The sequence below is a fragment of the Peromyscus eremicus genome, chromosome 13, assembly GCF_949786415.1.
Source record: "Peromyscus eremicus chromosome 13, PerEre_H2_v1, whole genome shotgun sequence".
Classification (NCBI taxonomy): domain Eukaryota; kingdom Metazoa; phylum Chordata; class Mammalia; order Rodentia; family Cricetidae; genus Peromyscus; species Peromyscus eremicus.
This window is the reverse complement of record NC_081429.1, coordinates 8155671-8181316: the sequence shown is the minus strand read 5'-3', so window position 1 is coordinate 8181316 and position 25646 is coordinate 8155671. Positions and strand designations below refer to the sequence as shown.

The 25646-nt window shown below is 50.3% G+C and overlaps 1 protein-coding gene across 1 annotated transcript in view; it reads right to left on the bottom strand.

Moving 5' to 3' along the window:
* Positions 1-1957: 1957 nt before the first annotated feature.
* Twist2 (twist family bHLH transcription factor 2) overlaps positions 1958-25646 on the bottom strand; it is a 49963-nt gene continuing 26274 nt past the window's right edge. Inside the window, exon 2 of the mRNA XM_059278445.1 lies at positions 1958-2542. The gene's annotated coding sequence lies outside the window, so the exon portion shown is untranslated. The remainder of the gene's footprint in view (positions 2543-25646) is intronic.

Here is a 25646-nt window from a genome sequence, read left to right as displayed (position 1 = left end):
AGGCAGGTCTTTGTAGCAAGCCTTTGTAGTTAGCTGATTTGATGACATCCTCATAAAATAAGGCCATGATCAGTGAGATGGCTCGGTGGGAAAGGCACTCATCTCCAAGCCTGATGACCTGAGATTAACACAACTCAGTGGAAGGAAAGAACCGTCTCTTCAGACCTCCACGTGTGTGCCATGGTGCACAAGATAAATAAATGTAATTAAAAATAAATAAGTAAATGAAGTGGAGAGTGATAGAAGACACCAATTGCCAAACCTCTCTGGCTTCTACATGCATGGACATATACACAGGCACACACAGACACACACACGTGTGTACATACACATGTACACACACATATAAACATATGGGATGCACACACAGAGACACACATAAACATGTGTACACACACATACACACACAAACATGTTTGCACACACATACACACATGTGCACCCACACACATGTACACACATACCTGCCTATTTACTGCAGGTGGTAGTGGGCCGTGGGGGCTGATGTGGAAGTCTCTGTACTCATCTCGCTTCAAGGAACCTCAGGAGCAGAGGCTGACCCCCATGAAGCTTCCTGCAAGACCCTCCTTCTATCCACTCACCCAGCCTTCTGGAGATCCCATCTTGAGAAGGAAGCCTCCTGTCACACTCCAGCCCCCCAGTCCCACCGTCAGTCCCCACAGCCATCCCATGCTTCTGCTGGCTTCCACATTGCCAGCCTGCCTTTGCGACCCCTCATTCCTTCTCCTCCCCCTAAGGATCTCTACCCCCTGCACCCTATATCTCATAGGTGGTGTCCACAAACCCAGGGATCATGGTGTGTGACCTGCTTCTTGCCTTGGGCCATTGCTGCCTTCTGGCCTCATCCTTGTGGCCTCTGTTCTCTGTTGTCTGTCCTGTGGTCACCAGGGACCTCTCAGGTCACTGCACCAGCCTCGCCTCTGTGTCTTGCTGCATGGGTGGTGGCATCCTTCTGTATCTTTAGCTCTGTAGGCACTATCTGGAAACTTCACTGGACTTAGAACATGCTAGACGGTGTCAGGATTTGAAACCCCTGCTAACTGGATTGAACTCTTTCCTGTAGGACACTCACCCAAGCTCTGTGTGCAACCACCCCCAACAGAACCTGAACATCATACAGATGTCTCTGACTCCACACGCCACAGCCAGCCCCGGGTCATCGCCAACTTCTTTATCCTTACAGTCTTGTATAAAATGAAGATGTGTATATACACACACCCACATGTCGGCCACGTCCCTAGCCGCCTCTGGTGACACAGAGTAGGTACGACAGGGCTCTGGTAGGACAAAGGATGTATATCCTGGCAGACTCTTGCTGTCCCAGGAAGGAGACTCTGTAAGCCACATGGAAAGGCAGTGTGGAGATTTTGCTATTTCCTGGCTGTGAACTTGGCCAGGAAGGTGGGTTCCTGACACACCCACCCCCCTCCTCTGCTTCCAGACCACCAACCGCTGTGAGATGGGCAGTTCCCCACCACAGGCTCCCCACCATAGTTTACAGTTTTGCCACAGACACAAAAGCAATGGAGCCAGCGAGTCCGTCACAAACTGAAACATCTGAAACCGTAAACCAAAGCAGGTGTGTTGTCTTTCAAGTTGTTTCCCATTTTTGTTTTGATTTGTTTGTTTGTTCGTCTGTCACAGTGACTGAAATCAACACACTTTGGTTCCTAGGCCCAGGTCTGCCGACACTGGCATTAACGCACATTAACCTTGCTGGCTTCTAGACATGTCTACAACTAGTAATGTGTGGAGAATCAAATGTATGCCTCTCGCCCTTTCTCATCCCCTTTAGAGCAACAAGATATTTCATTTCTGCAACCCAGTCAGCTTCCAGGCATAGAGATGAGAACAGAGGGGCAGCGGAGGGCTGTGCGGGTCTCTTTATTGTTCCCGGGTGTGGAGCATTATACACAGCGCGTGGCGGTCACTTAGCTGGTAAAATATCTCAATAAATAAACAAATAAGCAACATATACACTGAACAGGGAATATAAAAAATGGCTCGCTGAGCAGGCCATGGAGAAATAAAGAGCAGGAGTGTGCGGGCAAGGATTCCAGGCTTCCTCGAAACAGTCACGGGAGGTCTGGGGCGGGAGGGGTCTTGGGTTCTTGTTCTGAGAGCCTTGGTCCAGTTTAAACAGGTTCTACAAGAATGCATTTCTGTTTTATTTAAAAATATACATTAAAAAAAGGCACTTAGAGGGAAATACAATCCAATATATCCTTACAGATGCACTTCTGAATCTAGAGCTTTCCAGAAAGATTCCCCCAAACCAAAACCCAGGAGAATGATCCAATGGTAAGGAGATGAGGCCACAGAAGTCACTGGCAGGACGGCTGGTGCCCATCCCATGGGGCATCTCTGAGAAGGATGTGAACCCGGGTCTGCTGTCCCCTCTGAACTCTCAGCTGGGGCGCCGGGGCGCTGGGGGCATGCGGGGCCACAAGGTTTTCCAGGTGTCAAAAGTCAGAGCCGCAGACGCATCCAGTTCCACTTACGCCGAGGCGTGCAGGTGGGTCTGAAAGAGAAGGAGATGGGGTGAGATGTGGCAGCACTCGGCATTTGGGGAAGTGTGGCCTTTCTCCGGGAGACCCTGAGGCTGCGGGGACGGAGAGCTGGATCTGTGTCATTTGTACCAATTTCCGACTTCTCCCCCCCAGAAGCCGAGCGGGTGCAGGGCCAGACCCAGGAGTTCCCAGGCCCCGGGTAGGCTGCTCTCTGCTCGTCGGGGTGTCCGTGGCGGCACCCCAGAGCCACGGGGCGACGATGCAGGAAGACAGCTGGGGGCAGCTGTCAAAGGCAGACAGAGTTCTCTTTGCAAATTCTTGGGAACCCATATTTATGCTTTGGAAATAACGATAGGGTCCCAAGATGTTGCATTAACGTGTAAAGAAATCGTATCAGCATTTCAACCCTTTCCCCTAAAGTATAAACAGACCCCTACCATAGCTTCAACATCTGCATAGGCCCAGAACTCATTTACATGCCTTTGTGCATGGTGTTTGACATACATGTGTGTACAGGATGTGTGGAGAAAATTGTGTGTGTGTGATGTATGTGTATACTGTATGTGTGGTGTGTGATATGTGTATAGTGTGTGGTGTGTGATGTGTGTATATAGTATATGTGTGACATGTGTATGGCATGTGATGTGTGTGTATAGTGTATGTGTGGTGTGTAATGTGTATGTACAGTATATCTGTGATGTATGATGTGTATGTGTATGTGTGGTGTGTGTATAGTGCGTGTGGTATGTGATATGTGTGCATAGTGTATGTGTTGTGTGTGGTATGTGATATGTGTGGGTGTGTGTGGTATGTGATGTGTGTATATAGTATATGTGTGGTATGTATATGGCATCTGATATGTGTGTATAGTGTATGTGTGGTGTGTGATATGTGTGTGCGTACTTTATGCATGGTGTGTGATATGTGTTTAGTGTGTAGTGTGTGCAGTATATGTATGTGTGATGTGTGTATAGTGTATGTGTGGTGTGTGTATAGTGCATGTGGTATGTGATGTGTGTGTATAGTGTATGTGTTGTGTGTAGTGTGTGTATATAGTGTGCATGGTATGTGATGTATGTATCTAGTGTGTGTGATGTGGGGTATGTGTGTATGGTGTGTGTGTGTGGCATGTGAAATGTGTGTATAGTGTATGTGTGGTGTGTGATATGTGTGTGTATAAGTATGTGTGATGTTGCTTAGTATGTGTAGAGTGGGCATGTGTGACATGTGTACAGTGAGGTGTGTAGTGTATACTGTGTTGGTTTCTCACTCCCACAGCTGTCACTGAGCTATACTTTTCCATGACCACGAGGTCACACAACTGAGTTTAAGTCATGTGAGCCAGTGAGGATGGAGCCAATGAGACCCGATGCTAGCGCAGCTTTCGAACTCGACTCTGGTGTGGGAGCCTCCTGGGTGTCACCTAGCACAGCCTCTGCTGGTGCCACTTCCGGTAGCATTCAGATATGGACAGCATGTCAAATGTCATGTTCATAGAGAGAGGCTGTATTTCCATGCCACACGCCCATGACCTGTGAGGCAATACACTTACACATACATACGTACATACATACACACACACACATATAGACATACATGTGCACACATATATGCACACACACACCTGAAACACACTGGGTGCTCTGTGCAGAAACGCCTATCCTCCCTTAGGGAAGGCTGACATGGAGCCAAACACCTGGGAGGGAGGGAGCATAGACAGACGACAGGACAGAGCGGCCGTTCTCTGGGGAAGGGCACCTATGCTGAGGATGGAAAGTCCTTGAGGACTCTGGCAGTTTCGACAACAGGTCTCCGCCACTCGCGTGTGCCCACCTGGAGCTCACTGATGTGTGGGAAGACAGTTAGACGCTAATCAGAATGAGGGGGTGGCCATTTATCCAGGGTCGCATTGGTGCCACGTGGTCCACGGTGTGAGGAGGAAACACTAGTCCATGTAGAAAGCATCATCCAGGTGGGCGATGAAGCCACTAAGGTGAGGACAGCCACGTCTGAGCCGTCCTCCAGGGCAGCTGCCACACAGCCACGCCTGCGTCTTAGACATCCAGCCATACTCTGCCCAAGGCCTGAACTCTGTGAGGGGCTTTTCAAAGCTCCCAAATGCTTTCCCCTTCTGGAACCATGACAACAATCTAGAAAGTCTAAAATTTTCCCTAAAATTGGGCACAGACACACAGACACAGACACACACAGACACACACAGACGCACACACACACACACACAGACACACACAGACACACACAGACGCACACACACACACACAGACACACACACACACGCACACACACAGACACACACACGCACACACACACGCACACACACGCGCACACACACGCACACACAGACACACACACACGCACACACACACAGACACACACACGCACACACACGCACACACACAGATGCACAGACACACACACACGCACACACAGACACACACACACGCACACACACACACAGATACACACACACGCACACACACACAGACACACACACGCACACACACACAGATACACACACACGCACACACACAGACACACACACAGACACACACACACAGACACACACACACAGACACACACACGCACACACACACAGACACACACACACGCACACACACACACAGACACACACACAGACACACACACACACAGACACACACACACACAGACACACACACAGACACACACACGCACACACACACAGAGACACACACACACAGACACACACACACAGACACACACACGCACACACACACACAGACACACACACACAGACACACACACACAGACACACACACACACACACACAGACGCACGCACACACACACACACGCACACACACACAGACGCACACACACAGACACACAGACACACACACACACACACACGCACACACACACGCACATATGCTTGCTTGCTCCCTCTTCCTCCCTTCCACCTCCTTTTTTTCAAGTTCAGAGTACTCCAAATATTTAAGCCTTTTTAAGTGGTCCCGGGCAGAGAGTCAAAGGCTGCTCTATTGGAGAATGTGGTTATAATTAGATAATTAATGGGGGATGGGGGAGGGAGCTAAATGGAAGCCTTCCTCAGTGGGAGGAAATAATTAAACAGCTTTTGATATCTGAGCCGAGCCGGCCCGCCAGGGGAAGCACAGGATAGTCCACAGAAAGCACAGAGTGGCAGGGGCTGTCCCAACAGGGCAGGTTTTGGGGTTGGCTTCATCTGCCGCAGGGGCCCGGGTCTCAGGCAGCGGCAAGCGGCAGGTTCATCAGTCTTCTTGACTGAGAGCCTCCCCGCCTAACCCCCTGATGTCACCTTGACCCCACACGTCTGTAGACACGGGCAAATGTAAAACATCTGGGCTCAAGATGGCCTCGCCACTGAAGGGCTACCCGGCCCCGTGCATGGGCCTCCTGTGGCTCACTCCGGATCTGCGTGGCCCGAGCCTGCTGCCACAGCTGGACTGAGAGCTCAGTGGTCCCCGAACCAGATCACCCGGTACCCAAGGAAGGCACGCCACGCTGGCTGTGGAGTGTTTGTCTGTCCATGTCTGCCCTTCCATCCTCCCTCTCTCCCCCGCTCTTTCTTCCTTCCACACGCACACCCATCACCTCCCAGCATGTACTGAGTGTCTGGCGTGTGCAAGGAATGGCGCTGGTCGCTGAAAAGGCTGAGATGAATCAGAGAGTCTGACAGCGGAAGAAACACGTATATAAACTAGACACTGAAAACTGTCTCAAGGAAAGCACAGGCCAGATGCTGCTGCAATGGAGACTTAGCTGGACTGTCAGAAAGAGCACACTGTGTGCGTGTGCACATCACATGCACACACACACATGCATGCATGCATACACATATGCACACACACATGTATACACACATGCATAAGCACACACATACATACACATGCATGCATACACATGCATGTGTACACACATGTATACTCACTTGCACATACATGCATAAGCACACATATACACATATGCACACATACATATGTACATACACAGGAATAAACACACACATGCATGCATACACACACATATGCACACAACACATCTCTGGGTTTCTCATGTGGTGCCCCAAGAGGTGGAAGAGGAAGTGACCACAACCATGGGTGTGGCCATCATCTACAGCACAAGGAAATCCAGGGTTAAGGTGTTAACTGACCCCTTTGCCCCTAGAATGAGAACTTCTGGCTCCGCTGGACCTCGAGGCCTTCCAGTTTACTCACATGGCTCAGCCCCTGCCAGTCTGCTCCTGAGGCCCTGCTTCCATCTCCCACACGACACCCTGCTGTCCCTAAAGCCGCAACCCTCAACTCCTGATTCCAGTTCCACAGAGGTTGGAGAAGTGGCTGGCTGGGTAGAAGCTGGGGTGCCATCAGATCACACGGGTCCCATTGCTCATCCCACTTGGGCACCGTTTGGGCATCTAGAGAGCCCTGTCTTCCAGCTGGGGCTCCTCCCATCCTGGATGTGTCTGGACACAACTTCCGAGCTGCCCACACCAACCACCAAAAGGTGGCTGGAGACAGAAAGCAAACAACATCATCGGTCTAAGCAAGAAACTACCAAAGACCACACATCACGCGCATGGGTGCTTCTGTGAGGAGCACCTGCTAAGTGGCCCCAGGGAGGGAGGTGGTCTGCTCTGAAAGAGAAAGAGCAGGTTGGAAACTCTCAGAAAAGACTCTTGGAAGCCCCAGAAAGCTTAGGGGTGAAGTGATTTTAATCAAGGAGGTAATGAATAGGAAAGTAGACGTTGAGGAGCAAGTCCTGAGGTCAGACACTGCTGGGAAGCCTCCCTGTCCTGGAGACGGGTGTCAGCCATTGAGAAGAGAGATCAGGAATATCCTCTCAGACAACAAATAAAGTCTTCAGATTAAAGGGGGACTTGGGTCTGGAAGGAAAACTGAACCAGGCCACAGAGAAACTTCTGGATTCTAAGACTAAGAAAAAACCTGTGGGAATTCAGACACAAAAAGGAACCAGGCCAGTCAGACTCATAGTGGCTTTCCGTCTGTGTCCCCTACCTGACAACGATTCTAGAAATTCAGTCTGGACAGGAAAAGGAAGGCACCAGGGAGGCTGGAAGTCTCAGCCACGGGATGGACGGGAACCTGCTTGGTGTCCAGCTTCTGCCGCCACAAGTGTGACAAGAGACAGTACGTGTACCCCCACTGCTAAATGGAAGGCAGGGAAGAGGGGGAGCTGTAGAGTCGTTGTGGGCTGGGCTGGAGACTGACAGGCTCTGGGGCTGCCTCTTGGTTTGGGATACCTGTGGGTGCTGGCAACACTGATGGTGTCTTTGAGAGGTTGCAGCAGGAAATGCCGTGAGCAGGTGCTCGGGGTGGGTGGTCCATCTGTGAGCTGCCCCATCCCCATTATAGCATTGCCCGGGCTGCCCTGAAATTTGCAAGCTTCCTGCATGCCAAGTCCTGGGATTACAAGTGTGCGCCACCACTCCCAGAAGGCCGGTCTCTTAATTGTTGCAATACTCTATCTACCAAACTGAAAAACTCAGGAAAGCAGAGTGGACCCAGGACTAAGTGCCAGCTAAATGACCACTTACCAAAGGTCTGTATGGACCCATGTGAACAGCTAACCCTGGTTCACAGTGGATTAACAGATGCCAAAGGACAGTAGCTGCTACTTTTGTGACTTCAACAATTTCAGAAAGAGGGTGCATTTCCTGGCTTTTTTAAAAAATTCATGCCTGTTTATTTTAGAGCCATTTTTGGTTGATATCATGGAGATTTCCCATCTACGCTCTGTACTCACTCAGTTACAGCCTCCCTGCCACAAAACAGCAACAGAGCCAGACACCAGTGCAATGGTACAAGAACCAAAGGGTGAAACACTCACCCATGCATCTGAATGAAAATCCTAAGACATCAGCAAATCAAGCTGGGCTTTTGTTGCTTTTGTTGGAGGTAGGGTCTCAGCATGTAGTTCCTCCTACCTCAGTCTTCCAAATGCTAGGATCACAAGTGTTGGCCTCAGTGGTGTTTTTAAGAATCAATTCCAAATGACCACAAATATTAAATTCTGTAATTCAGAATGAATAGCAAGCCATGGGACCTGAGGAAGAGGGAGTAGTGGAAGTACCTCCATCGAGATAGGGTGTCAGCTCTACAGCCAGACCCTGGGCTAAACCCCAGCATCCCCCAAGAGTGGGGAGGCCTTGGGGATGTAGTTCACCTTCTCTGGGCAAAGACACTAAGCAGGAGTAATGATTGGCTCTACTGTGTGGGAGCTCTGAGGGTCATGGGGACATTTCCTGTCACTGGAAGGGGAAGGCTATCTCCTTCCCTAGCTGGGGCCCTACACCAGCTGTGGTAGTTTGAATGAGAATGGTTCCTATATTTGACCCTTAGTGCCTCCCCTCCTCCTTGGTGGAACTGTTTGGGAAGGATTAGGAGGTATGGCCTTTGTTGGAGAAGGTGTGTCACTGGGTGTGGGCTTTGATGTTTCAAAAGCTCATGCCAGATCCTCTCTCTCTCCCTCTCTCTCTCTCTCTCTCTCTCTCTCTCTCTCTCTCTCTCTCTCTCTCTCCTACTCTCTCTCCTTCTCCTTCTCCCTTTCTGCCTACTGCTTGTGGATCAGGATGTAAAGCTCTCAGCTAATGCTCCAATGCCGTGCCGGTCTGCTTCCCACCACAATGACCATGGACTATGAAACTCTAAACAAGTCCCCAGTTAAATGCTTTGTTCTGAGTTGTCTTGACCGTGGTGTTTCGTCACAGCACTAGAACAGTAACCAAGACACCTGCCAACAGCCTCTGGTTTGCACTTGGTAGCGGTTGAGAGAGGGACACAGTGAAGAGACTAGAGAGGACTTCGCAGCTCCCAGAGCCTAGAACAGGGCCTCCCATCATGCCTGGTGAGCAGTGGCTTCCTATCACAGGAGAACGGTAGGCCTGGACCGGGGTGGGCTGAGAACAGCTCGGGTGGAGGCATGAGTAACGGGGGAAAGACAAGCTTGACTGTGCCAGTGGCAGCTTCATGCTTGAGGCAGAGCTGTGGACACAAATCCCGTCTTCTGACCTCATACTCCATGTTGTAGGGAGACAAAAGGACCTGCAGAAAACTCAGCCGTCACCTACTACGGAAGGACAGTCAGTGAAGACTAGGCTGACATTAGTAGGCTGAGAGAAGACACTGCTGACCCCGCCCACAAGCTAGCCCCATCCCCCACCACCTGAGGAGTCCCCCAAGGCCCCAAGACCAGTAATCTGTGCTGGCATGTGTGCCTTCTCAAAGCTGGTAGCCAGAGTGCCTTTCCCACCTTGACAGAGAAGCAGAAGGAGTCCTGGGCGGGAGGTACCTGCCCACCCCACCAAGCAGTCACAGGACCCAGGCTGGCACATCATACCCACAGTGAGCTGCCTGGGTTTGGATTCTGCTACTCGGAGTGTGAGTGACCCAGGAGCCTCTCAGCTGTCACTTGGGATCTCAGACCCCCACCTCCAAAGATGGAAGTTCTAAGCTCTTCTAGGCTGCTTTTGAGCATGCACAGTTTGGCTGTTCACATCCAGTAGCAGCCCAGCCCTGTTCAGAGGTAAACTGAGACTGAGACAGCCCATGTCACACAGGATAGACTGAGATAGCCCATATCATACAGAAGGTTAGAGTAGTGGCTGAAGCAAGAGTGTGGGTGTATCTGCGCCTGGCCCCGCTGTGGCCCCCATCCTGAGGTTGTGCCAGCCAGTCTCAAGGATCCTAGACGTACAGGCCATGGATTTCTTAGGTCAGCCTCATATGGACCATGCAGTGGACACCGCTGGCCACCCTCAGTGGTCACCCATCTGAAAATGCATGCACCAAGATGTTGGAGATAAGCACCGAGTCACCTCACTTAGCTGAAAGGCTTCATTTCCCACTGGTAAGAGCTTCAAGGAGAGTGAGGGCCTCTGAGGGGGACCATCTCTGGGCAGCCTCAGGCCTGCTGCCAGCCCCGAGCTCCACACACACTCACCCCTGTCGCTGCCTCCCCCAGAAAGCTGTCTTTTTGACAAACGCATGTGCACAGCCAGGGAGGAAGCAGCATGTTTTGCTTCTGAAGGCAGGATCTTCTTCCATTCCAGATCCTCGCAGCCAGCTCAGCTCAGAGTAAGGCAGGTCAGGTCAGAGATAATGTAGAACTGTAGACAAAGAGGCCGCCTCACGAGAGTCACAAGCCAGGTTAACTTGGAGTCTTAGGGCTCTGGCAAGTTAGGAGTAACGATCCAGCTCCCTTGCTGGGTGCTGGGTACTAGAAACTGGGTCGTAGGTGCTAGGTGCTGGGTGGGAGTGGCCAGTGGAGACCTACAGGATAAATGTTGGGTGTGTAACAGTTGGGCCTCTCCCTCCCAGACAATATGTCTGCCCACATGTATCTCTGAGCACCCTCTGGGTGACTTGGGTGGTGACGAGGTCATACAGGCAAAGCACAGAGCCATAAGACTGACCTCAAAAACCTGGCCCACCAGCAGACTGAATGAGCTTCTGAAATGGAACAGTGGCTGAACGAGACCTTCCTGAGGAGTTTGAAGATGGGGGTGGGGAGCACTTCTATGGGATGAAGGATGTCAGTGGGGCCATGGAGGAGCGACAGAGACAGGCTGTTCTTTCTCTGAGGCAAATGAAAATTGCAAAGCAATGGGCCTTCTGGGATTCATTTGTTTTTACAGTTTCCTCTGGGTGGCTGTGCCCGGGCCCCTCACAGGAGGGTCCTACCCTTCAAAGGGCTATTGTAGCGCTTGCCTACCTGAAGCAGTGACTGTGTGGTCTCCTTTGTGGGCTTCTGGACCCTGTTTCTAGAGAGCTGGGCCAGAGCTCGGCTGTGTATCTCATCAGACAATGAGGAGGCTGTGACACTAACCACTGGGCTCTACAAAGGAAGCCAGAGCAGAGACGGGGAGCTGTCCTGGTAGCAGAAGGGGTCCTTTAACTCACTAGGACATCAGGCTTCTCTACCTCCCTGTAATGACCAGTGGATGATATTCCATCTCCTCCTGCCTGCGTGAAGTTCCCAGAGTCCCAGAGGGGGATGGTGTTCTCCACAACCCTCCCAGGTTCAGGGTGGGGCTCAGAACTGTATTGCTGCTTTGAGATCTGCTGCTCTGATTCTGCTGCAGCTGGGGTGGCCTTGGGAAGGGTGACCCCAGTGCGCCCATGAGGGTGAAGCCACTGTGTTCTCCGGCTATCTCTGGGTGACAATATCCTGGCACTTTTGAACCCACACAGGTGAGCCATTTGTGGAAAGAACTAGGGTGGAGGTGGGCAAAGATGGCCATAGCGCTCTTCCTGCCTCTACCTCTCTCTCGCACCATGATCCACACGTGCGTACGTCCTGGGCTTGTCATGTGTGACAAAGAGGACGCCCTCCCCTCATCCCTTGTTCTCATTTCCACTCACTTTCTCATTGGCTCTCTCCTTTGGGGACTCCAGGCTGACTTTTGGGAATGGTCCAAATGCATGGTCCAAAAACAACCAGAGAAAGGTGAGGTTTGCCTTCACCCAGCGCCACTGCAGGATCATTCTCTACCCCCCACCTACTGATGACCCCACATCCCAGGAGCTAACCCTGTCCCTTTGTCCATCTGGTGGGAGCTGCCACATCCCGGTTTTACTGGCAGCCTCCTGCTCAGTGACACCTGACTTTTCTTCCTCATAGGCCACTGAGAGGCTGCAAAGGACATTCCTCAGCCTCAGAGCCACAATGAGCCAGATCACCAGAGAGGAGTTGACCCCTTTCCAAGCCCCACGGCTTCCATATCCAGGAACTATTTCACCAGTGACTTATGACTTCCTCAGATGTCACTGAATCAGCTCCCACAAAAAGCCCGTGGGAGAGAAAGGAGAATGAAAAACTGCCCCATCCCAGTCTGGTGGTGACAGAGGCTCCTTCAGGGACCATCTAGTCAAACATTGTCATCTCAGAGACAGAGAGAACACAGGACACAGGTGGACTAAGACGGGCAGCCAGAACTCAAGTCTTGGCTGGGAACACTACTTCACATGCAAGGTGCCTGACATGTAAGCACAAACGCTGGGGTGTTAACTTAGCAAATGCACTCAGGTGGAGCCAAGGAACACCTGCTCGCCCCCACAACAGCACCAGCTCAACGGAATCTGAAGGATGCCTGCATGCTTGCAGCACGCAGAGATGACCACATCTGGGACTGCCCTGAACCAGCTCGCTGCTCACTTTGGGGACAGACAGTACAACAAATCATGACAGCAAACATGCCTTAAGTGTCCTAACGAAGTGGCCATATAAGTCACTCAGGACTGCAGCGCTGTGGTATGAAGTACAGTCAATATACACTCCAAACACAAACAGTTCCGGCAAAGCAGTGCAAGTTCTTGAAAAGCCTCAGCACTATCTGGGAACAGGGCAAGAAGGGTCTGGAAAGAGAAATGAGATCTAGCCAAGCAGGTGAGGGTGCGGATCTGGGGGGGGGGGGTCAGTGTCACTTCAGGGAGGAGCCAGAGACACGTGGGACCCTATGTGACAACATGGAGACAGGGATGAGTGTTGCAGACATATTGGATATGCATTGTGGAGCTAAGGCTGGTCAGAAGAGATGCACTCCAGTGACAAGGGATCCCTCAATGGACCAGAAGATTGGGGACACAGACTCAACAGGGCCATTGGGGGTAGTCACAGAGGCCACATTGATTATCTCACACAGACCCAGGAGTAGCTCAGCTTCCAAAGCAGGCCCTTAGAAGAGAGAGAAATAAAATCATCCATATGAAAGCCGGATAACTTACTGTGCTAGGATTCAAACCTGGGCCTCTGGGGTCCAATTCTGCAGCTTATGCTTCCTGCCTAGGATGGAATTCACAGAGCAAGCTGAGAGAAGGGTCTGGTAATGAGCATCCTTGTAGGAGGTAAGGTAGGTAAGAGGACTGGGCCAGCAGTACAAGATAAGGGAGGACCAAAGGCTGGACTGTAAGAGGTTGAGGGGAGGATCAGAGAAGGGGAGATGACTAAGGAACAGTCTCTACATGCAGGGAGCAAAGGAGAATGTATGCAGACCCCGGCAGTGGACCAGTTGGTCCTTTTTGTGTGTCAGGCCCTTACTTCATTTGGCTGAAGGCATGCTCACCGAGCAGGCGTTAGGGGCCCACATTTTAACATAAGGTTCTGCAGGTCAGCGCACAGCCCCATCAACCGAGTGGAGGGGTAAAGAGCAGGGAGGTGGACGCAGGTATCCAGCAATCCTTACGCAGTGCTCAGAGACACTGAGTCAGGAGAACTGGGAAAGGGCTCTGCAATGATTTCCCTGGGCAGATGAACTGTCACCTCAGACCACTCGTGTGACGTAGAGAGGTCCAGAAATACGTTCATAATTGCTAAAATTTTAAATTAATATTCCTGAATTAAAACCCCACATTCATAAGTGGTGAGCTATTGAAATAAGTTTCACGTATTTATTTTGCTTTCCAAGTGTTTTTTGAATAAGAAAACAATTGTTCTGTATTTTCCTATATAGTGATTTTTTTTCCTAAGCAGAAGTGACATGGTAACACATATGTACACATCTCTGGTACTATTTCTAGAGAAAAACACCTCCATGGGAACCAATTATGGACTATGGGATGCAGAACGTCCTGGTTTCTACAACATGTACTTGCTAACAGCAAGCAATACACCCTATGTCCTTAGTGTCAGATCCTGGAGCACCTACCTGGCTCTGTGGATATGGCTTTTGGGGTGATCGTTCCTCAAAAACTGCAGATAGGGTCACAAGAGTAACAGGTACCCTACTGACCCAGCAAATGACATCCTTGGTGGTCTTGCCTCCCTGGATCCATGAGGAGACCACATAGGCTTTTGCCCAGGATGTCCACCTGCACTGAGGGTTGACTTCACCCCTACAGCATTTCCGTCAGTATTTCCTTCATGCATCTTACTTGATGGTATGCATAGGGGTGGGCTCGCCCTCCCTGGGGCCTCCGTGGTGACGCAGGCTGAGTTGGGGCCACTTCCATGTAGGCTTATCTCCACTCCTACAGGCCAGGTACCTCAGGGACAGGCTGGGGTGTCTCCCTGGGCACTCCCTGCCTCATTTATAAAGTGGGCAATGCAACCCTCCCAGCAGGCGAGGAGAAGACACCTGGGACATGGTTGGTGCTCCCTTCAGGTTAAGAGTTTTGTACCAGACCCATGAGTTCCAGAGCAGTTATTAACAAATGAGGCCACCAGCCCATGAAGGAAGAGTGCTGCCCCAAGTCACATACACTGGCTTCTCTGGGATTTTAGGTACCTATTCCCCAGGTGATATATCAGACCACAGCTGTCCGAGTGCCAGCAGAATTTTCTCTGAAAGCCATCACTCAGTAGCAAACATTGGCCACAAAACAAGCATAGCAGTCTGCTCTAGGCCCAGAAAGCCTAGAGAGGGAGAAGTTGTCTGTGAAAGAACAAGCCATAGGACCTTCATGCCTTGGTACCACACATGCTTGACACATAGAATCATCCTTAGGTATCCCAGGACCCCAGAGAATACCAACATTTGTGGGCACTTAAGTCCCTCACAAGAAATGGAACAATGTTTTCAGAATACACACACATCCTCCTGTAGACTTGTAAAAGAGGTTTCTATGCTTTGAAGAAAAAAAACAGAGCATACCATAGACTTTACATCACCTCTTGACGGCATAGGACCCTACTATGATGTAAATGCTGTGTATGTGGCTGTTAATGCTGCATGGTTTAGTGAAAGGTCTATACATGCTCAGGATAGACAAAATCACTTGCAAATGTTTCCAATCCTAGATTGCTAGAATTTGTTTATAGGCAACATGTACATACGTATATGTATGTATAAATATATATAAATGTGTGTTGCATGTGTGCACACATATATATGAAACACCATGTGTAAAAGCATGTGTACACACATGCATGAATACACATATATGTGCACACACGTAGACACACATTTATATACACACACACATGCACACATACAGACTTGCATACATATGCATGGTACACACACACACATACACACACACACACACACACACACATTTCTTCTCTGAAAAGGACAACTTGTACCTCAGGTTTATTCTAGTTGTTATTTACTGAGTTCATGGGTTGGGACAGGGATTTTAAACTCGCATGGTCCTGACTAGTTCACCACCAGGATGTCAGTGTGAATACAGGGAACTGAGTCAGCCAGTCAGACCCAGTGCCTCTTCTTGGCTGGCTTCCACATCCCTCCTCTTTCTGCCCCTCTGGGACTCCAGGGACATCCACAGGTCTGCTGCTAGGAGAAGGACTCCCCGGCACGGGAGCCAGCTGCAGCATGGACGGTGCAGTGTGTGGACATGCCCAAGGAGGGACTGGATGTTTGAAGAGCATGAACTGCCACTTCATGTGTAAGCATACCTCCAGTTTCTTTGTCTCCGATGGACTTGGCCTGGGAAGTCATTTATGGGACTCTTAGATCCACAAACATGTCCTTGCATTCTTTTTCCTATTGAGACAGACAATATTCCTAAGTTTGGAAGCCTGAGATGACTTTTACCGGAATTCTAGCAAAGCTCAGGGCCTGAAATATCAAACAAGACCCCTTGGAACCAACAGAGCTGAGGCACTACCTGCAGAATCCAAATGTTTACTACAAACTTTCTGACAAAACCAGGGCTGATGCTCTACGTCAGAACCAACCCTGTCCTAACTGCCCATTAAAAGCTTTTAATTAAGAGCTAAACTCCATCTTAACATCCCATAGCCAATTCTTTTGCCAAGACAGACCCCATGAATATGCAAAATGGTTTTAATGTCAATTTTATAAGCGAGTTCCGCCATCTACTTTAAGGCCTTGATCCAAAAATCCACCTTCCCTCCCAGGTTCTCTTTAATCAAGCTTGGTCAGTAAATAGACGTGATGCAGATGTCCTGTGCGGCTTTAAAGAATTCAGGTTGAATTCACTTTAAACAAAACACTGCCCTGCAATCAAATAAAAAGGATGAAAGTAAACCAAGAGGGGAAAAAAAAATCAACAGAACCCTCACCCGAGGCAGGACTCTGAAAATAAGGTAATAAATCTGAACCACAGATAAAAACTTGAAATAATGCTTATGGAAAGTGCAAGACAACTGAAGCTTTTCAGCCTTCTAATCTGTGTGACTTTAAGGAAATCTGATCCCCCAAGGCCACGTCCAGCGCTCACATAAAGTCCTGGCCGAACCCTGGCAGAGTTTTATAATTTGTGAAAACTATAGTGAGCAGTGCCTTCCACAGCTGAGCTCCTGGGGCGTGGGTCTTAAACAGCTCACTTTATTCCGCTCTCCGGGAGCACACGCATCTCACAAAGGGAGCGTACTGACAGAAGATTTTTCAGGGAAGACAAGACATTCTGGGATTGCTTTCCCTCGAAGCAATGCGCTTCTGTCAGCATGCGTTAGGCCTCATTTCAACAACAAACAAGGCCCTGAATCCGGAGGCTTAGTGCTGCATTCTTCCAGTTCTGGCTTATTGGGGTTGGCACGGCCCTGCTCTATCTACACAGTCAGGGTGGGGCTCAGGGGGGACTCCAACATCTTATGGCTTCACCATGAGTCATTTTCAGGAACTTAGGGCAGTAAGAGCCATCAGAGTGACACACTCCAGTTCTCCCACGCTTTAGCCAGGAAATACTGGTACCACTTCCTCCCAAGGCTCGTTGGTTGGAACCAGTCACATGGCCCCACCCAACATCAGGGGGTCCAAGGAGTCGGAAGAAGAAATTTAACTTGTGGGTGTTCCATGGAATCTACAAGGGCTAAGTTTCAAACACAGGTCTGTATAAAACAGAAAAAGGAATTTGTAGACAGATTTGAAGTACTGTCAAAATAATTTAAACGATGGTTCTCAACCTGTGGGTCTCGACCTCTTTGGGGTTGTGTAACATATATCCTGCATATCAGATATTCACATTATGATTCATAACAGTAGCAAAATTACACTTATGAAGTAGAAACAAAATGATTTTATGGTTGGAGTCACCACAGCCTGAGGAACTGTAGTAAAAGCATGAGGAAGGCTGAGAACCACTGACTTAGAGTAACCTCTACCAAATGTCAGGGTTTTATTCCTGCACACTCATAGGGCCGAATCATGTCTGGGGGAGCCCCAGGTGTTAAAGGAGGTGTGGCGGAAGGACACTTAATGAGCCCTGAGAAAAACTCATAACTATTAAAACATTCATGAAAGTTATGTGATAATACAGACAAAAATCCCAGAAAGATGGTACAGTGATATTTATGTTTTGTTAATCTTTCTTTTTAATTTTTCTCAGTTTTAAACCAGTTTTTTTTTTTTTTTTTTTGCAAATTTTATATGTTGTGTTTTGGTCATATTCACACCTTCCCCAAGCTCCTCCCACACGCTCCCCCTTTCCCTGTCCACCCAGCATTATGTCTTAAAAATAAAACAGAGCAAAAGCTCATTGAGTCTAATCTATGTTGCCTAAATAGTCTTGGATTTGTAGTTATCCCTGAGCATGGTCAACCTGCCACAGGCCACACCTTAAAAAAATGACCCTATCAGTCCCTATCAACTGCCAGTATGTCCTCAGTGAGGGAAGTGGCTTCATGCCTACCTCGCCTCTCTGTGCTGGGAGTTTTGCTTGACTTGAGTCTGTGCAGGTCTTGTCCTGTTTCAACTGCTGTGAATGAGTGCAACTGCCCTGCTGCATCTGGAAACAGAGTTTCCTCATCACCATCTACCGCCCCTGGCTCTTACAATCTTCCATCTCCCACCCCATTCCCACAATGATCCACAAGCCTTGAGAGGATGGGTGTGATACAGATGTCTCATTTAGGGCTGAGAACTCCACTGCCTCTTAATTCTCTGCACTTCGACCAGTTTTGGTTCTCTGTGTTAATAACCATCTACTACAGTAAGAAACTTCTCTGATGAGGGTTGAGGGATGCACTAATCTATGTGTAAAGTGATAAGCCATTAAAAGTGGTTTAATACGATGTCTCCTTAGCAGAATAGTGGTGGTAGGTTCTCCCCAGGGGTCAATGACCTCTCTAGCCATTGGTTCTTGGCCTGCTAACAGTGCCCTGTGCGTGTTGAGATGGTGTGGGACTCTTCAGGCCTCACCCCTGCTTCATCAAGATGCTAGGGAAGAGTGGAAGAGCAGAAAGCAGTTACAGCTGGGCTGGGAGGCGCTCTGTGTTCTCTCCATCCTCATGGGAGGGTCACCTGTGCTCATCCAAAATAATGCGGTGTCGCTCATGTGACTTCAGGAGGCTTGTTCTGTTTGGAGAGCTACCGTCATTGTTGATAGTCCCAGGGTTTGATGAACAGGCCTCCTTTGTCCATCCAAGAAAATTAGAGGTAGCTTAAATGGATTGGCCTTGTGCTAAATTTCTCATGTTTCTGACACCCTCTCCTTAGACTAGACAGCTATATTCAAGAATATTCTGAGATCCCTTGACATATTCACTCCATTCCAAGCCTTCCAGGGCAATAACAGCATATGCCAGCTTTCTCTCTGCCTTCTTTGGTCACTGCTATGGTAGTGGGGTTTTGGTAGTTTGAATAGGTATGGCCCCCATAGACTCATGTGCTTGAATGCTTGGCCTATAGAAAGTGGTACTATTAGGAGGTGTGGCCTTGTTGGAGGAGGTGTCTTACTGTGGGGGTGGACTTTGAGGTCTAATATGCTCAGGCTACGCCCAGTGTAGAATACAGTTCACTTCCTTCTATCTGCAGATCAAGATATAGAACTCTCAGTTACCTCTCCAGCACCATATCTGCCTACATGCTGCCTTGCTTCCCCAAATGATGATAATGGACTAAACCTCTGAAGCTGCAAGGAAGCCCCAACTAAATGTTTTCCTTTATAAAAGTTGTCAGTCAAGATGTCTCTTCACAGCAATAGAAACCTCACTAAGAAGGGCTGAGGCTGTAGAAACAGCATTAAGGATTTCTGTGTGACTGCTCTTTCTGGCATCAGAGCACCAACATTCACCTCTTCCCACCTCGCATCCCTACTCCCCCTTCCCTGCCAATCCCCTCATTCTCCATCTCATAGTCATTGTCCGACTGGCCAAATGTTCATCACATTAGGACAGAGTCTCCCAGACACCTCACACCCTGACAACCAGAAGAGAGCCCAGAAGCATGCTTGAGGTGCAGGATAAGGTGAGCTCATGATGGGAAGAGAGAACAGCACAGGCGCAGGCAGGTCCTCATCACGTGTACTCCTACAGCTTCTGAGAATTAGAATTCTCCTGCAGGCCTGGTACTGTGAGGAGAGAACCATGGAGGGCATTTTAACATGTTTGAAGGTTTTGGAAAGAAAACACTTTCTCCTTAAATAGTCTACTTGGAGTTTAGGGTATTGTGTGGTCGAAGACACAACCAGCCCTGGGAAGAGCTAAGCCACCGTGTGCACAGGAATTAACATGTGGGGACCATTCTGTTGGGTTAGGATGAAGCTCACTGCATGTTTGTCTTCATGGGGAAACCTCCAATGATGTGACCTCTAGGCTGAAACCCCAAGTGCGGTTTTAAGAGCCACAGGTCAGCCCCCTCTATGACACAATCCCAGGAAGCCCCCAGAGCACTCAGTGGGGTTCACTGTGTGGCTTGCTGGATTCCCAAGGACCCCAGCAGTGAGTCCATGGCACCATTCTCGATAATGCTGATGGACTCTCAACTGGCACTAAATTCCAAAGGTGGCAGGGAGGCACAGTACACAGACCATTGTGCGAGCAGGTGAAGCTCAAAGCACTGGAGGTGACGAGTGGCACAGTCGTAAGTACCAATCTCCAACCGAGACTGAGGTGTCTCTAAAGGTCCAGGGACCGTATCTTCATTCTCCTCCATTCACTGCAGGCAACAGGCCAAGTCAGCTAGCAATGGTCTGGGGTGTGGTGGGGCACCATGTAAGTCCCTGGAAGTGGCCATAGCCAGGGGAGCTGGGCTCCTGACTCCATGGAGCCCTGCCATATCTCAGGACACAGAACCCATGATATGAGGCAGGAAGCAAGCACTGCCCTGAAGACCAGGCCATGGAGACCTGGAGAGAGAGGGCACAGTCTGGCTCTAATGGCGTAGCCTCTGCCAATCTGCATGATTTGGGACGGATCTGCAGACTTCCAGGAGCAAAGAGTAAGGAAATGTGGTCCCCAGGGAAGATGTGCCTCCAAGCCCATCTGCATGGTACATGGCCCCTACAGACAAGCTCCTACCCTCTCTTTGGTTTCACCCCTGCTGTCCCAGGAAGCTAGACGGACTTGCTAAATGATGGGTGGGGAGGAAAATGTGCTGGTATGAGCAGCTCAGACATGGGGCTCTTCCTCGGGGAGGACTGAGCCGTCTGCTGAGAGAGCCCACTTCTTTTCACTTTGCTAGCACTGGGGGAAGGGGCCCTTCTTATCAGAGGACATTTCTATTATCTTAACCTCAGCCATATATCCCAGCACCCAAACAGACAGAAGGAACTGTCCATCCCCTGCTCCCGGCTTTGTCCTGGAGCCTGAGCAATGGAAGCGCCACTGTTAAGTCTGCTCATGAGTCATTCCAGGCCTAGCATCTTGTTTTGAACTTAACCCTCGGCATCTGTAGCATGGATAGGGAGGGCAGTTTCAGAAGCCAGCTTCGAAGGTCAGTATGGATACCAGGTAATGTGCAGGGGTGCCCCTGGGCTGCGTGGAACCTCCTACCCCTCTGTCTGGGGGGGCCATAAGATCTCACTTCAGCAGCAGAAAGCAAGGAGACCTGAAGGGATCCCTGGATAGCAGGACCCCAGGGCAGTGGTGAGGATACATAGGTGACTGATGAAGGCAAGGCCCCACATCTTCACCCAAGCACTGTGAGTATACACAGTACCTTCCTTCTAGGGAGGAGCTAGGCTGCCCAGCTTCACCCTAAGACTCCTGAGAGGAGGGAAGTGGCTGGGAGGGGGTCAGATAAGCAGGGTGATGGAGGGAGGAGCTGAAGGCAGTTAATGCTGGGTGAGACAGACTGAAACCAGAGATGCCAGCCTTATCAGCCGTCAATCATGGGAGCCCTGCAGACGCAAAGGGGGAAGAACAGCCACAGTTATGTGCATCTCACAGCTGGGAAGGCAGAAACAACAAGCCCCTCAGCCTACTGCCTCGAAAGGCAAGGCGAAGAATCCGTGTCTCTCCCCCCCCCTGCCCCCCCTGCCCCGCCCCTGCCCCGGGCCCACTCAAATGCCCCTGGAGCCAGGAATACGTCTTATCCAGCTCCCTCCACGGGCTTAGGGCTCCTTCCCAGCCAGGCCTCTAGAAAATTCTTTGTCTCAAGTGCTAAATGTTTTCCCTGATATGTCTTCAAAATCCCACACCTTCTGGCTCTGCTGGAATTAGGGGCTGAGGAGTGCTGAAAGCCACAGGGCAGTCTCTGTCTCTGTCTCGAGGTGTACATAGCTCTGCGTCCTTTCTCCTCCCTCCCTTCCCATTCTGTCTTTTCTCTCCTGATTTTTCCTGTTTAATGTCAAGTAAGCCAGCCTGGCTCCCCAGGGACCCACAGCTGCAGAAGCAAGCAGGAGTGGATTTTAAATCAGCAGAGAATTTTAGAAGTGAGTCAAATGGAAAAAAAAGAGCCGGTATGTGACCCTGGGGCTCTGCTGCTCCCACCGAGCGTAAAGCACCCACCCTATGTGCGGATGCCCTGTGTGCACGGATCTTTGAGTGCATAGAACTCTGTGTGTGCAGAATTTCCAGTGTGAGCACGGAGTCCTATGTGTGCACACAGCTCCCAATGTGTGCACACATCCTTGTGTATACACAGCTCACGCTGTGTGTATGGATCCTTGTGTGTGCATGACTCTCACTGTGTGCATGGATTTCCATATGTGCGCGAATCTCCACGTGCACAGATTCCTATGTGTGCACAGCTCCCATTATGCACACAGATCCTTGTCTTTGTATAGCTCCTAGTGTATGAACGGATCCCCACTGTACACAGCACACACTGTGAACATGGATCTCCATTGTGCACAGTTCCTGCTGTGTGCACAGATCCGCACTCTATATGGATTCCCCTGTATGTGCAGACCTGTACTCCTAAAACATAGCAGTACATACTATTCACAGGGCATTTCCACAGGAGGAAAAGGTCAGAGCTGCCACACAGTCCAGACAATAAAGCAGGAGCCCGTGACCCCCAGATCTCTCCTAGGCACTCTCAACACTGCTCCAGTGAGCACACTGACAGTGGAGGCTGAGGTATAGCTCAGCAGGTGTGTGTGTGTGTGTGTGTGTGTGTGTGTGTGTGTGTGGCACTTGCCTAGCACACTTAAGGCCCCGGTTTGCAAATTCAGCCCCACAACCCAACTTAATAAGCAAAGAAATCCTATAGAGTGGAGATACAGCAACTCCAAGCCCTTGCTCAAGTTTCTAGAATTAGCAGAGCAAAGGAGAAAGAACACGAGAGGAATGTCTATACCCCTCTCATTCCTAGCTAGAACGACCAGTGTTGGAAGTTGCCTGCTTCCTGTGAAAGCCTGGCATTCACTGGCTGGCTGGTGTCTTTGCCTGAGCAGTCCATCCTGGAGGGACACACCTGGCTTAGGAAATCCGATCCTGGGTGCCCCAGCTCTCTGGCAGAGCAACTCAGAAACCATGGTTATATTTTGTTTTCGAAAAACCTTTGTCCTTGGAGGACTGTCAAAATTGAGTTCTTACCTCCCAGTATTCCAAACAGACCCCCACAACCCCCTCACCACAAAGCAAAAAGCAGGCTGGAGGCTGTAGCACTCTGCTCCTGCAGGAGGGTCGCTCAGGGGTCTGAGTGTTTTTACAGGCCATTAGCTCCTAGTTGGGAAGCAGGGCAGAGCAGCAAGAGGCAACACTCAGTCACAAGGCCAGTGGGAGCCTAGGGAGGCTGGGATGAGAGCAACAGGCTCCTCCACGCTTCCCAAGGACTGTCTGTTCTGTGAGGCAGGGCATCCTGGCACAGCGAGGGACACCGGGGTTTTGTTTCTGTTGAGGCCACAGCCGTAAAGTAGAAAACCATGACGATGCCTTTTCCAGCCTCCTTTCTGTTTGATGGCCTCAGCGGTTTTGAGAAGGCCAGTCGGTGCAAGTGGGCCCCTGAGCTGCAGAGGGACTGAAACTCCATACCCTCAAGCCACACCACAGGGCTGAGTTCATCCAAGACAGTGACCTGGCCATGGAGTGGGACAGGTCCCAGAGCCTGAAAAGTCCCTACATCCTGGCTTTCTGTACGACCCTTCAACAAGGGGTATAGGAGAAAGTGGGTGGGTGGAGAAGAGGGGGAGGTAAAGGCTGGCATGGCTGGGAAACCCAGGTCCTCAGAGGGAGGACCCTTCTCCTCCCTGAAGCTCAGGGGACTTGTGCAGGTGAATGGCTAGGGTGTGAGACAAAAATGGTTCATTCTCCTTAGCAGATCCTTCCACATCCCATCTACACCAAAGCAGCATCCTCCCTTCTGCACATTCAGGGGCCTCCTGTGAGCACTGTCTGACAGACCAGCTCCCCGAGGCTGTACATACACCCAGAAGCACCTGCAAGCTTCCTGCACACCACTTACTGGGCCCCTGGTCATGACAGGTATGCTTTTCAGGAGGGCATACTGGTGTAGAGCAAGGGCCACAGGGCAGAGGGAGGCAGGGATGTCTAAGGAGCTGAGCAGCAGGTCTGCCTGGGAGGGCACACGTGGGCGAGGGGTTGCCATGTAGAGCAAGGGGATTCTGAGAGTCCAGGACACTCAGTTCTGAAGGAATGGGCTGAGATTGTCCCTCATTCGTGGGGAACCCATTTTCAAGTTCTTCGATCACCGATTTCACCAAGACAGGGCCAATTCCATACCCTTAAGAAGCTCAAGCCAGCTGAGGCAAGATCAGCCAGCCACCAGTGAGCTGAGGGAGCCAGGCTCGGGATGGGTCACACTCAGACTCTGGCCTTTCTGTGTCTGGGGAATCTTCCTCCACGCAAAGTGCACAGGGCAGCTTGATCATATGAGAGTCTCTTGCTGCATTGTGACCTCACTTTTTATGAATTGGGTGTTTCAGCCCCTAGAGTGAGGTCACATGCTCCTGCATTCAACACACCCACCCTTGCCACTGTCTGCAACATTAACACTTAAACATTCAAAGGCAGTCAGCTCCAGAAGGCGGCCTGCTATAAAGAGGGGTGCACAGCCCCCCTCCCCCCCATGAAGCCAGCATCCTTCTGTCTCCACTAAATTTGTCCCAGTGGTCACAGGCAGCTACCGGAGACTGTTTGAGACTTAACTCCACGTAGTCGTTATTGTTCTTGGAGGAACACGCTCCTTGTGTGGCATCTCCTGAAGGAGCAGACTCCAGAGCAGGGTGGTGAGCACCTGGGAAAAAGATTGGGCCCTTGCTCTGTCAGAGCCAAGGGCAGGAGTGGACCCAGATCCCTCCCAGCTGGGCTCTGACAATCACCAGAACTCTGCACACTGAACAGGTCCATGGATTCTCAGGGCATTAATAAGCCCTGGGTCCTGCTGGATCAGTGGGGGGCTGCCTGCATCCTGCTTATGCAGGATGCTCTGAGGGTGTACTTGTTGGCTGCTGCAGAATGGACACTGGAGGGTTGTAGGGAAGGTACAGTGTGGGACTAATTCTGCAAGGGGAGGTGAGCTCTGACAGAGCACACAGTGGCCCACTCATGAGAAAAAGCTGAGGTAAGGACTAGGAAATGTCTAGGGGAGGACACCCAACACACAGGCTCTGGCTTTTTACCCTCCCTGACGGTCACCATTCAGTCTGCTGAGCACGAGCTCATGATACCGGGAATAATGCTGCCCTTTCTACCACTGCCCCTTCACCTTATACATGCATGTGACAAGTATTAGCTTGCTCTTGAGGGCTCCATGGCTCACACCACTCATTTTCCACGTGCTTCCCAATACACACCCAGGTTTTTTTTTTTGTTTTTTTTGTTTTTTTTTTTTTTTTGTTTTGTTTTTTGGTTTTTTGAGACAGGATTTCTCTGTGTAGCTTTGGCACCTTTCCTGGAACTCACTCTGTAGACCAGGCTGGCCTTAAACTCACAGAGATCAGCCTGCCTCTGCCTCCCGAGTGCTGGGATTAAAGGCGTGTGCCACCGCCGCCTGGCACACCCAGATGTT